This window comes from Colias philodice, chromosome 6 (genome assembly GCF_061535455.1).
Source record: "Colias philodice isolate Cphi_HAF_F1 chromosome 6, ilColPhil1 Martin Lab GWU primary, whole genome shotgun sequence".
Lineage (NCBI taxonomy): Eukaryota > Metazoa > Arthropoda > Insecta > Lepidoptera > Pieridae > Colias > Colias philodice.
In genome coordinates, this window is record NC_143091.1 from 13,395,113 (window position 1) to 13,410,726 (window position 15,614).

Consider the following 15,614-nt stretch of genomic DNA (forward strand, 5'->3'; position numbering starts at 1 on the left):
TACATCGCTGGCTATAAACGTTATACACGGCGCGCCTGCCAATGTGCCGTGCAATGAACAGTGTAAAACGAAATTCTAGATTTTACGGCCGAAGGCCGAAATCCGAATAAATAGATTTACATAAATGTTTCAGACTTGTTAAAATGTACAAGGCGTAAGAAATATTGTGAAACAATGGATAGAAACAAAAAATGGTTGTTATTATTTTTATATTTGTATACAATATTATACATTTTACACACTACTTTTTGTTGAATCCGACCGATGTGACCGATATTATAAAATTTTATTATTTCCCTCACCTTCGTGCTTGATTGTAAAACCTTTTCTTCTGAAAATATAAAATAGAAGTCTCATATTTTGTAAATTTTAATTATATGAGCTGTAAAAATATAATGAAGTCTAAGCTAGATTCTATGATTTTTCAAACCCAAAGCCACTGCAACTGAAGCATTGTAATTCCTGTTTCATTTTGTACATAATTTTAATTTTTCATCCAGCTTTACCATTTGCTATTCCTCATTACAATACCCGTCGCAATACAAAACGAAGGTATACGACAATTAATAAAGAATCCGACTACATCTCGACAGTTCAATATCCGAGACAAAATCTCTATCACAATAACTCCTCGTGAAATAATACCGTATTTTCCTTCCATCCCACAGGAACATGCCTACATGCGACATTAAACCGTATTACATTGCTATAGCAACGATAATAGCGGATCTAACAGGCCTCTCTAAACATTGATTTCTAATGTATCCTGTTCCAACGGGATAAAGGGGCGTTTTGCTTGGCACATTTGCCACGTAATTGAAATCTAGACTCGTGATGCGTATAGAAACTATTTTATGTGCATGTAATAATTCAGAATAATGTGTTTGCTAGATGTAGACTAGGAGCTTTATAGGATTTTAAGTACTTAACACGTTATAATTATTAATTCTAAGATATCATATCAAGATATCATTAGAATGTAAAACGAGTTCATTCATAGTTGTCATTTTCTAAAGAAGTGAGCTATATACTATGATATATAAAAAAGCAGTTTAATAGGTCATTGGCTATATACAAAAAAATGGTTATCTGTAAAGTCGGTTTACTGACGATAGTTGAACGTGACAACGTCTTAGGGCCGATTGTGCTTCTTTATCGCTCGTTCCGCGCTCTCGCTTGCACTTCAAGCCTTGGAACGCCTGAGAGCGAGGTAACGTCGCATGAGTCATGTTTTTTCGTGCGTGCAGCCGGCTCTATCGAATTATAAGACGTTGTCACGTCAAAAAATCCTCTATTGCATTCAAATTCTACCTATATTTATGTTTTTATATTATACTAGGTTTCCGCCCGCGGCTTCGCCCGCGCAGTCAAAGAAAAACCCGCATAATTCCCGTTCCCGTGGGATTTCCGGGACTGCGTCATTTTCCCGGGATAAAAAGTAGCCTATGTCCTTTCTCGGGTATCAAAATATCTCCATACCAAATATCATGAAAATTGGTTAAGTAGTTTAGGCGTGATTGAGTAACAGACAGATAGACAGAGTTACTTTCGCATTTATAATATTAGTAAGTATGGATAGTATGGATAAGTGAGTTCTTGTAAAAGGTACTTTAGTTACCTTTACTCTTAATTAAAATGCGAAATCTCTTCGATGTTGAAAAAAGTCGTCATCTCCGGGAGCAGCATATGAGTCGGTTGAAGCGCAGTCAACAAGCGGCTTAGAGCGAGCACCGCATTAGGAGCTGATTTCTCGCTATCAATGACGAGTGCGCTGCGGGGACCAGGGTTACCAGCTTCTGTACACTTTTTGTTGCTTGATTACTAGCAAAGTCTTAGAAAAAAATACCTAGTGAACACAGTATTCTATGAAACAATTTTTGCTGTTAAGGAAATATTATTAAAAACCTTCCTTTCATTGATCATAAAGTATTTCACAACGAAGGTCTTTTGCACGACTCATGATGCGAAGCATCAGAGAGTGCTTTACGATCGAAAAATTTTTTTCGCCTCATTTTTGCAGCTATTCTTATTATTATAGCCTTGTTAGTTCACGGAATCAAGATATTTTGCATACTATTGTCGAGATAATTTAATGGAGATTAATCCCATACTTTTTAAAAATTGATTTACTTCAATAGAATTGGAAAAAAACACCGAAATAGGTCAAAAAATTTTCCTGTCCGTCATGTGTGAAACCTGAAAACACTATAACTTGTGAAAAAATCCATCATTTGAGTTAATTTTTTTTTTTAAATATTCTAATCGACGATTGTAGGTCACTGAATGCGAATGATTAATTAATTCAGTGTCGTTTAATTGCAATTAATAAAAAACGAAAACTACAACAAGTTTTTTTTTTTTTTTTATATATATTTCATAATTAAATGAGCATTATGAGTCGTGCACTTTTGGATTTTCCAAACTTTTTTATGTTTATTAATAACAAACCGCTCTTCTCGGCTTTGTCCGGGTTAGTTTGCGATAAAAAAAATATATCCTATACTAAGAATACAGTTTTCTGATGATGAATTAATAATGTTTTAACATGGCTCACTAGTTTTTAGATAAATCGTTACAAACTTACAACATAATCTTCCCTCGTAATAATATTGAGTAGCTTAATATCATCAAAAGTAATATTGATACGTTTAAATCCGGCTATATTATCAAACTAGCTGTGCCCGCGACTTCGTCCGCGTGGAATAGTGACTGCATAGTAGTTACTAATTAACACACAATTATTGAGTAAACACATCTTGAAACTACCATAAACAACTAAATTATAAGTACTTACAGATTATTTTACAGTTAAGAAATAAAATAAATAATAACACAAAATAACTGTTAGTAAAATTTATTACTAAACTGAGCTAAAAAAACTTAGGTACAAAAGTGTTCAAAATTTCCAGGGTATGGCTATCCTCCCGCTCCCATATCCTTCTACTTTCACAGACTTTCAACTTTTCCCTTTCACCACTAGTAAATGGCAGAAGCGATTTTGATGTAAACCATGTCTAATTGTACCTATATGTACACGTCATATCCTTTCGTTTGGTGCTCCATTTGGATTATTTATCCCCACTATATCACTCCTAAGGTGCCCTATATGTAATAAACAGATGAACCGATTTTGATAAAACATGACTAATTGTAATTCAGACGTCAATTGATATGCCGCTTGAGTATATTATTTGACCACATTCGATTATTCATTCCCACTTTTACCGCTATAATCCAATAAATGGATGAACCGATTTTTATTAAATACCTAGATGCCTCATTATACTTCTCACGTCATGTCATGCCCTTTCATTTGATATGCCACTGTCAAATATACCCAATTTGACAAAATTCATTTTTTTATTCCCACTTTTATATCTATATCCAATAAATGGATGAACCAATTTTGATAAAATATGTATTATTGTACTTTACACGTCATGTCTTTCATTAGATACGTCACTTGAGTATATTTGATAAAATTCATTTATTTATTCCTACTTTTACCCCTAGTATATAAAATAAATGGATGAACCGATTTTGATAAAATTTGACTAATTGTTTCTGACAGGTCGTCTATTTTCATTTGATACCTATATCACTTGGGTATAACTGACAACATTCATTTTTTCCATTCCCACTTTTACCCCTATATATAATAAATGGATGAACCAATTTTGACACACTATACCTAAGAACAACTAATGTAACAAAAAAAAACCGCATCTAATTCGTTTTACCCGTTAGCGAGCTACGGTTGCACAGACGGACACGCAAACACACATAGCGGACGTAACACCCCTCTTTTTGCGTTGGGGGTTAAAAATATAATACCTACGACATAATTTAAAAGACATTTTATGTAGAAAATTTACCTAGAAGTAACCATAATGCTATTTGTGCAGGTTTTAGACTTATGAGCAAAAATCGAAATAAAGGTCCTTTGATCCCCCTACTACCCCCTCAGCTAAACCCCCCCCCACCCCACGGTACTTTCGATATGATCATCTGGACATGTCAAGGAATAACTTTACCGTATAGTTTACGTAATAAAGTTATTCATGTAAGTTATTCATGTATAGAATGCCTTAGCAAATGTTCGCCGTGATTACTTAAATGGTCATAACTTTTTTATTTATGAACCGATTGACATGAAATAAACACTAAATGTTAAGTGAAGCTTACCACAATATATTAGTGAAAACCGCATCTAAATCGGATAAGCCGTTTCTAAGATTAGCGTGCACGAACATACAGACAAACAGACAAACCGACAAACAGACAAACAGACAAACAGACAAAATTTTTTTTAACTACAGTTTTGGCTTCAGGATCGATTTAATAATAACACCTGCTAAGTTTTTTTTTAATATATTCATTGTACAGACATCACTTTTCTACGATTTTATTATATGTATTGATGATGATGATGTATTGCTACCTTTACGGTCCACTCTACATAAAGGGCATACGATTTTTTCAAACGAAATTTAAACCAAGAACGTATTTTATAATAAAAAAATATCAAAACTTGTCACTGCCAGCCCTGGGCTTGGTTCCCGGAGAGGGGGCTCCAGGCTAATGAATTAACTTCTTTGTTTGCGGTACGCGGGGACAACGCTTTGTCCGCTTGCTTAGATTGTCTATTACTCGGGTATTAAACATCATAACAAGCTGGTATGAATAGTTTAGAACGTAGATAAAAATACTTTGTAACTGGATTGTTTGAGACAAAGAACTTTCTGATTAAACTCTATAAAGGGCTAAATATACGAAATTCTTAATCAAACGCAACGGATTGGGTTTTTAAAAATGTTCTACTTTAAAAAAAAGTTTAATGCATTCTGTTTATATAAAAACAACAGCATAATATGAGGAACAACAATATAGATGACCTACCTGATAAGAACCAGATATACATACATAGAAATGAAATATTTTCACCTGTACATTTCCCACCTCTAAACATTTTAATCATACGGGTTGCAACAATCCTTTTTGAATGTAGGTCATTTCCAACGCAACTAAAACATATTTGTATTTACCGGATTTAATTTCTATACGAAGTTTATGATGGAATAGTTTAATATGAAAGTTTGAAATTAGCTGGTGCTTGGGTGCGAGAGTGCGGGGTGCGGGGTGCGGGGTGCGGGGTGTTAGTGAGCGATCAAGTCGACAAGTCGCTAAATTACTTATCGCGCGCCGCACTCTGCTAACTTCATCTGCAGCTGATGCTACGAGTGACGAGACGCAGCGGTTTTTTTGTCAAGTTCTGCTGATTCAGTAAACGGATGCACTTTTGATTTTACGCGCGAGCTGTGTCAAATGCTTGTGATGTAACATTAACTCACCATGGCTTTCCATCAGCATACAGTTTTTACCTCAATTTTTTTCACTTATAATACCACAAGAGCTTCAAAATTATCGGGTATTTTCCGATAGGTTCGCTGCAAACAAATGAAGGAGTCAAGTTTTTAGTCAAGGTTAAAAAATCACGAGCGCGAAGCGCGAGTGATTTTTCCTGAAAAACTTGACGACTTTATTTGTTTGCAGGGAACCTTGAGGGAAATGCCAGATAATTTTGAAGCTCGTGTGGTATTCGGGAGATTATTTTTCCGTCCCAAATGTCGGCCAATAATTTCACAATTGAATTGAACCTGTCAGTTTGACGTCAACGACCAGAGAAAATTTTCAAAAAATTATCAGTATAATACCATGTAGGTTGTACCACGTGACGTCGAATGGTGCAATTCTATTGGTTGATATTTGGGTCGGAAAAATAATCACCGTAATTTTTAACCACTCTATCAAAATTTAAATCTAATCACAAAAGTATAACACCTATACTTTGAAACAACTAATTCCATCTTCTATTATAAAAAAATGAATTTGTGCTCATACTTTATATTAGTAATTATATTTTGAAATGATACCTACTTCGTTTACCATTCATATACCTACATATTTCTAATGATTGTTACTTTGTACATAAACTTCAACCTCAACTACAACCTACATTGAATTCAATCAATAGTCCCTTCTCACTCAAGGGCTAACAATATAAAGCTCTCCGCGGTTCTCCCGTCCCTTCGACCAATGCAGTGTGCATACATCGCGCCGATAGTCCATCCCGGGCTAGATTGAATACGCTCTCGACAGGATTAGCTGCATCGCCTTACTGACGTTTCTGATAACTATTATATTTTAAACATGCAGATTAAAGCGCTTTTGCAAGAAAAATTCTGAACGTAAAATTTTTTGAGCCTTTAACCATAGTTTACTAAATACATAGTTGCTTTAATGTTCCAACGGTCAAAACACAGAATATGACGGAATTTAAATGTAGATTTATTCATTGTGTTATTTCCTCAAACTTTGAAAGACTTTAATTTCTAAAATCAAACAAGAAAACACCAAGAAAAAGATCATAATCAGAAAGTTTCATAATCTTTGCTAAAAGACAGCTCCACAGACAGCATTTACAAGAACTGCACTATTTAGACTAGAGTAGATAATTTTTGAAACAAAAAAAAATCGCAGTCGGATGAAACCCATTAGAAAAGGAGGGGAATATGATGAAAATTAAAGGAAAAATAAATTACGGTCAATCCGAGTTCGGGAAAAGGGAGGGGGGAACTTTTAAGAGAAAAAAATGGTTTCTCTTGATTTCCGACAAAACTACAAGTCCTACGGAAAAAAGTTCAATCGCAAAGTTGTAGATAATAAAAAGATCTACAACTTTTGTATTGACAATTTTTTCACATAACCTCAAAATTTAGGTTAAAAATTCAAAAAACCAAGTTTTTGGTTTCTTATTTTTATCTACTTCAAAATTTATTTTTTTTCTACGAAATTTGGTGGAAACTTGCTTTATTATGTCCCAAATACACTGTAATTTATTTGACTGAAAATATTTATTTTTTCGCCTTATTTTGAATTAATACCAAAAATACAACCTAATTTTCAATCGAAAAGTCACCCGTCAAAATATCAGCTTTTTTCAAAAACTTGGAGAGTCTTTTATTCATTGAAATCTCTACTTTCATATGGTGTAAAAAAAATAAACATTACCATAGTAAATGTTCTCAGAAAATGCATACAAACAGTGTGAAAATGAGCTTTTACTAAATCAGGCACACTTCTCAAACTACCTGAAATGTTTTTATCGACATCATTTTGCTTTTGAATATGCTGTAAAATATTATACTTAGAACAGATAATTTATTTTCTTTTGAAATATTACCGAAAAGCCGATACAAGAGAAGATATAGAGTTCGAGAAGTGTGCCTGATTTAGTAAAAGCTAATTATGACACTGTTTGTAAGCATTTCCTGAGAACATTTACTATGGTAAGGTTTATTTTTTTTACACCATATAAAAGTAGAGATTTTGATGAATAAAAGGCTCCCAAAGTTTTTAAAAAAAGCTGATATTTTGACGGGTGACTTTTCGATTGAAAATTAGGTTGTTTTTTTGGTATTAATTCAAAATAAGGCGAAAAAATAAATATTTTCAATCAAATAAATTACAGTGTATTTGGGACATAATAAAGCAAGTTTCTACCAAATGTCGTAGAAAAAAAATAAATTTTGAAGTAGTTAAAAATAAAACACCAAAAACTTGGTTTTTTGAATTTTTCACCTAAATTTTGAGGTTATGTGAAAAAATTGTCAATACAAAAGTTGTAGATTTTTTTATTACCTACAACTTTGCGATTGAACTTTTTTCGGTAGGACTTGTAGTTTTGTCGGAAATCGAGAGAAACCATTTTTTTCTCTTAAAAGCTCCCCCCTCCCACTTCCCGAACTCGGATTGACCGTAATTTATTTTTCCTTTAATTTTCATCATATTCCCCTCCTTTTCTAATGGGTTTCATCCGACTGCGATTTTTTTGCACTTTTTATTATTTTTAAAGGGATCTACCCCAGTGTATATTACCAACTTCGCCGAGTTAACTCAATATGCAAAATGTAATTGTAAATTGCATGCCCGTAGTTTTTCCGCTGTCAGCTCCCTGGGGTAAGGAAGGGGAGGGAGGGGAGGAGTGTGTGAGCTGTATCGCTCAACCGTGAGGGATTTCATTGTGAGATCTAATTTTTGCAGCGATAACCCGACCTGATACGATTCGCTTCATGTAATTTGGATGGCGGATTTTTGCACTAACTCTTCAATATTTAGTAACTTTATTTTATAAAATATATTTATTTTTAACGTGGTATAATTGATTGTGTTAACGGTTCATTCATATAAGTTGCAAAAGTTATTAAAGAATGAACTATTATAAAAACGAAAAACGAATGATATTGTAATAAACAAGTAAATATAAGGAAATGTAGAGAAATCTTAAATAGAAAGACTTCACTTTATGAGACGTTCGATCGATCGAGAGTCGATTAATTGGGCCCAAAAATATGCTACATATATTTACCTGTCGATTTAAAAAAATTGATTGAACTAATTTTATAATGCCCAATAGTTTAATTAATTCCCAATTGACAAAAATAACATTATTACGAGCATATTGTTGGAAGTTATGTATCAATTCATTGTAATCATTCATTCATTTCAATACAACTGTGAAATTTTACTGTGTGTATACTTTATTTTATCATTATAATATTTGATGAACATTTCTGTAAAGGAGTACGCTTTCAGGCGCTATTGACAGACTATCGAATGTCCCATTAGCTCGGCTCTTATCTCGCAGATATTTAGACAAAATTAGACCAGTTCTAGGTCAACCTTCATCATGCTAGAAGGGTAATATTGACACATCAATGGCTCATCTTTCTCATTCAATGGGATCTCTCGTTACATGACCTAAATTAGAACAATTACAATAAAAATATTATAAGTAAATAATTAAGACTCCTATCTCATTCTAAACACGAGGAGAATAGATAAACTAACTCATAAATAGTAATTCGGAACACGTCGACGCATATCTAAATTATTATCAGTATTAAAATTGTCTAATAAAGGTAAATCAGTTTGAATTCATATTAATACGTTATACCTACTTTGTTATTAATATATATCACTTTGTCACTTATATTTACTTCGGTGGTGTAATACAACATAATATCGAATTTAATTACAAAAACATTATTCTTTTGTAGTATGACACCTTTAAATATTTCCAGTAAGCGTAGATAAAAATACAGATTGAAACAAAATGGAGCCCTCTTGAAACTCGCTAAAATATTTGAGTTGCAGTGTCGGTTGTTCGACACCACTCCACCGCCGAGGGCGAGCTCAAAGCTGGGCCGATACAGGCTCGATAAGTATCTCCGATAAAACTACGGAGGGGTTGCGGCCACGGTGGCGAGCGAGGCGACTGCAGGAGCGACTGCATTGGGTGATAAATATGTTAATTTCTCATTGCACTTTAGAGGTAAATAATATAATTCTACATATAGAACTTTAAAATTCACAATATGATAAATAATGTGTACGATGTATTTTGAGTACCGAGTTGACTATACCTCCACTAAGATGTTGATAGAGAATGACTTTTATTTAGTCTAAGTTAGAATACAAAGCAAGTGCTTTCAGTATGTTTATAAAATATTTAGACTATTTTCCAGTATTCGCTACGCTCTACACCAAGGCTGTGGCCACACCGGCGACCTGAATACAGTCAGCGTTTATATTGGGCGACTCGGGGCAGATCTGTAGCGCGATTATCGAGACTTACGGGAAAGGACTCCACTAACCACGCTAGTTATCCAATTAAGGAGATTAAGATTTCGATTTGGATTAATTTAAATTATTTGCCTCACCAAATAGTACAGAATTTTAATGACTTTTGAAATTTTATTTAACCATTTTTTTTTTTCTAAATACATACACACCATGTCGTGTTCGTTACTTTACTTTCATAGTTGTACTTGTTAATAATCTGCATTGAATTTATTATCGTACATAAAACATTTATGAATTTGTGACGTATTTCAACAGAAATTTATTGAAATATTTCAAACTAATCTCAAGGGCTCGTGATAAATTACACATTTTAATCCGTCTGCAATTAATTTCTAAAATTAAGGCCAGTTTCACAAATTCTAGATAAGTTCTATTTAGCTTATCTGTCCGTTTAAATGACAAATAGTGTAAGATAAAAGGATTAAACCCGTTCCTTAATATTATTTTTATTTGTAACTATCAACACAGTTATCGTAACCTTAATACCAACATTAAGTTGGTTTACAAACGCTTTGACGATCAATTCAAATTACACCATAGTTGATATACGAATACATAGGACTATAGGAGTTCAACTTCAACTGAATGCAATAGAGTTTACACGTAATCTGTTTGTAACATGAAACAAAATGCTATTCCTGGAATAAAGTAAATTGCGGGTTATAAAGATGTATCTCAGCGCATTTGTCAGGTTGTTGCTGACTCCGGTCACGTGCTAATGCAGTGATTTATACAGGATGCATCTGTGCATGAGGAATCTTCCGTTCCGCTGAGCTGTGCTGGCTGAAACTTTTGGCATAAATAAGGTTAAGTTTTTAAGTTTAGGTTGTAAATGTACATTTTAATGCATTATCAATTCAATGTCGGCGGTGTTGAAGAAAAAATTACCATTACCTAGTTACTTCACCTTCACACAAGCATCATCAAATTATCAATATGAATGACCTTTTGACGAAGCCACCTGAAAATAAAAGCTTGTTTCTATTTTACAATAATTTAATTATAGAGACAATACACAAAATAATGGAATTTAATGTCAGAATGAGTACCTACAAATTAAATTTGAAGTCACATTTAATAGAATAAAATACCCAATCTGGAAGGCAAGGCCACAGGCAAAATCGAACCAAAACATGGACCCGTCAAGGGAGCCTAGAGTTCAATAAGACGTATGTTTCCCGAAGCAGTCGCGTGCATAAGTTATCTCAATATTGCCGCTGGTCGCACGCCACACGTCAGCTCGTACGGCGCGGTTTACGGGCTCCTAGCCTGTAACTGGGATACTGATCAATAATTATGCAAACATGCAATTAAAGTTTGTATGAAAAACATGTAAATAAAAATGCTTTTGATATGAGCTGTGTGTTATATTAATTTATTCTCTGCAATATGTATAGTTTTTATATTTTTGCGAACCCATTATTTCAATATAGTACAAGAGTTGTTTTCCTGTTTGAAAATTAGATAAATTACGACGGAGTTTCTTAAGTGCTTTTCTATTTTCGGCATCGAAAATCTACTTGAATAAATCTCCTTGTATATTCTATAACATAATTCTACTTAATACCGAATATTTGAAGCTCCAATAGACGTCAGACGATATGATAGAATCGTAACATGAATCATTTCCTTACATTTCATGACCGTGTAGCCAGTAAAAGTTTTCTAAAAGCTATCGTTGGATATCAGTCCTTGTGGAGAAGGATACAGGGTTGAGATTGCAGTGTGCGTGTTTGTCTATTTCACGTTCGAGTAGGTAGTCCAGCGCGCCGTGAAGCGTGAAAGCGGATAGGGCCAGCGCGGGCAGCTCTTAGCCTCTGGTTCGATACGATACTGCTAGCCACAATAATATATATCATCCTTACTAAGAATTGACTATCTAAGAACGATTACTTTCAATTGTATTGTCCACCTATAGAAAGTATAAATCGATGAATAGCATATTTAAGAAATGAGCTAAAAAATCCCTTACGACCGGCAAAGTATCTGCAACATATTAAGAATGTCAAATGTCCATAGACGGAGATTATAGAAAATATGAGACCCGCAGGAGTATTTTACTAAAGATTTCCAAAATACGAAACATTATAAAACCGAATAATTGTATTTCAATAAACTGCAATTTGCAAATAGAAGTTCTGATTTAAAAGTCAAATTAACTTTTAAAGTATTTAAAGGGAGACGGGAATTAAATTATGCAAAACGTATGTCATGTCTCTGGGTTCCAGGGACCGAAAAATTATTTTGTCACCAAATTAGATTTGTTGACCTGAAAATCATTATTACGTATAGCTGAAAAAAGGAGTGAAATTTGTGTATTATATTTATTTTTATCTCAAAATAAAATAGATTTACAAGAGCGTAGAGGTTCAGTGTACTTGCCAAGACCCTTAACGTAAGGTCTTCGAAGTGATCATAATTAGACCGGGAGATATTGACACAAAATTTCGAGTCATTTGTAACAGGATGCCGGTTCTATAGGGGTCTTAGTACGCAATGACAAAAAGAAAAATAATGGTGTGAACGCTGGTACCGGTGGCTTAGTTGCGTGGGCGTTAGTTGAACTCGTCGGAAAAATAGCGAAAGTCAAACGATTTGTAACACAAAAATTTTAGAATTTACCGATAGCCCATAAAAAAGAAGTAGGCGGTAGTGTCATGCCATACTTTTCCGGTGTGACTTACAGCCCGCAATACCGACGCGAATGTGTTGATTTAAATAAAACAATAATTATTCAACCATTTGTACCAGGCTAACTTTTGCACAGGTAACCATCGTCGTGCAGCCATTTACGAAAATCGCCATGCCATACTTTTCGGACGATTCCAAATGGTCGCCATACCGCCGAAAATCTGCAAAAAATTTTTTTTTCGCCAAACGTTTTGTACCAGTATTGCATTTGGATTTTTGGAGAGTATTTGATAAAATGTGACCATTATTATATTTGCCATACTTCTAGGGGGAAAAAGTGCTGTCATACTTGAAAAATTAATTTATACAGGGTGTCCCACTATTGGTATACTAAGCACGAAAGGACTTGTAGTCTTGCATACACTGATCACGGAAAAATTACTTAAACAACAAAATTACGTCAAAAATAAATGCGTCTGGAATTTTATAAGTATTTTTTACGAACTCAGCGTATGCAAAACTATAACCTCCTTTGAGCTTAGTATACCAACAGTGGGACACCCTGTATAAGTGAAGATTTCCAACACCTAGATCTTTGAAATTTTGTATTTATATTCGTTGATCCTCAAACTTACAGGAAAAATAAGTGCCATACTGTTACAAATCGTTTGACTTTCGCTATTTTCCGACGAGTTCGACTAACGCCCACGCGACTAAGCCGCCAGTACCAGCGTTCACACCATCATTTTTATTTTTGTCATTGCGTACTAAGAACCCTGTAGAACCGCCATCCTGTTACAAATGACTCTAAATTTTGTGTCAATATCTCCCGGTCTATAAAACAATACTTACTCAAAATGTTGTGACATGTTTAATAATATTTTTTGAATACGTCAAAATAGATTTTGTCTTCACTTTTATTTCACAAAACTCAATTCAATAGAAAACTCTTTAAATAATATTGGAGATTTACTGCCAATGTTTAGAAAGCAAATACTTAGCGATCTAGCTTTTAGTCTGACTCCAGTGCGGCTCTCGAGCGAAGTGGAGCGAGGCTGGCTTGGAGTTATTGCGTCGAGACAGATTTATGAGACTTCCTCTTGTCCTGCGTGTGACTGTGCGATTGGCCTTCCTTGCTAATTCTTATTCTTATATATCTATACCGGCCAAAAAGGTCCAATGACTTATTATCAAACTGTTTAACGCTTGATACCTTTTGGAAATTATTGCTCACCCTCGTCCCAAGCAATTCCATTTATTCCTCTTCATGTTAATAGTAAGTGTTAACTGCAAATAAATAATTGAAGCATTAAACTTCCTCCTAAATGTCTGTTGAGTATGCACAAGTTACTGTTAAGGTATCCAACAATGAGCAAGGAGCCACAATAAATGACTACAAACCACAATATCCATTTCAGCCAGACATGACTAGAGCGGGTTCACGACTCAAAGTGAATATGACGAGAGACAACAATGATAACTTGCAAATTAATTTAATATCCAATTAAACAAAACAAATTGCCTGTCGAGAGGAATGTTCTAGTTAATTAGCTGTCTCCGGCCTCTATGTGTCGGAGCCGATCCATACCATTCGGTATGTGGACGATATTATTATGTCATCATTTTAATATTTCTGATTAGTTTTATTTTTTAGTTTAAACATATTGTCTGGGACCGGACATAATTGAAATTAATAAGAAATTACAATACAATATGAATATTAACTGTTTCCACTTTTTTTTTATTAAGTTAAAATATATAGCAATTTCTACAGGAATTAAATCAGTACGTTTTGTATTCGGTGATAAAAACAATTGACCGATGCCCTCTTAAATTCAAACATTTATTTATCTTATATATAAAAATGATTCGCAAAATGTAATGTAATGTAATGTAATGTAAGCGCATAACTCGAGAACGGCTGAACCGATTTCGATAATTCTTTTTTTATTATATTCCTTGAAGTACGAGGATGGTTTAAAATATGTACCACGAAATATGAAATATGTACCACGGGCGAAGCCGGGGCGGACCGCTAGTTTATAATAAATAAATTTATACATTACTAGCTTTCCGCCCGCGGCTTCGCCCGCTTTGTAATAAAAATTTGTAATAAAAACATAATAAATTATATACTAAAACCTTCCTCTTGAATCACTCTATCTATTAAAAAAAACCGCATCAAAATCCGTTGCGTAGTTTTAAAGATTTAAGCATACATAGGGTCCCTAAACATAGGGACAGAGAAAGCGACTTTGTTTTATACTATGTAGTGATAATATGTATATATAATAATATTATCTGCATATAAGTGTTAACAATTATGTCAAAGAACAGCTGTCCTGTGGTTCTTGCAAAATAACTTCTCATAAATTTTCATCTTCATTTTATATTTTTCTGGTCAAGCTGCCTTACGATATTATATCGGATCGCACATATAAACGCACTCAGGAAGCGAGAAGGCAGGAGGTCTTATTACGGCCTCCGATGGCGTCGCGGCCAAATTAAATTTGGCCTTAAATCTACGAGTTTCTTTTACATTATAGAGTCTCCTTTTTAAACGGTGTTGGAAAATTAATAAACTTTTGACTTGATGACTTCTGCTTTACTTATTTTCGTTGCTAAAATCGCTTTGTAATTTTATTCTTTGCGATTTAAGAAAATATCTCTAAGAAAAGATAGATCATTGGTAAATAATATAAATTTTTAGTAGTATTTTTGTTATATATTTTTTTTTTTTTTTTTTTTTTTTTTTTTTAATCTCCTCTAAACCTGCAATCTGCTTTATTAAGCATTAAGCTGGTGGTTAAAAGTTTTAATGTTGGCATGCATGGCAAACGCCCAGTGGCGTCTCCATATAATATTTTCTATGATCATGGTGAGTCTGATTCTACGGTTGAAGGAGGTCTTGTGGAGCTCTCCGTTTTATGCGCTTAAAAGTGCGAGTGGGCTCCATCATGTTCCAGACAAGTATGTTGGGGTGATTTTTTATACGGCTTTTATATGTCTTAAGTTTCTTGAGAATTTCCTCTTTAACAGTTGGAATAAACAAGTCACGGTGAAGATGACAATTGCTAATGAACCACGGAGCTCGAGATATGATACGAAGTATTTTTGACTGGAAACGTTGTATAATTTCCAGATTAGAGTGAGCTGCAGTACCCCAAAGTTCAACTCCATATGACCAAATTGGTTTGAGGATAGACTTGTACAAAAGAAGTTTGTTGTTCAGTGAAAGGCCAGAGTTACGCGCCAAGAGCCAGTACAATTTGCGAAAC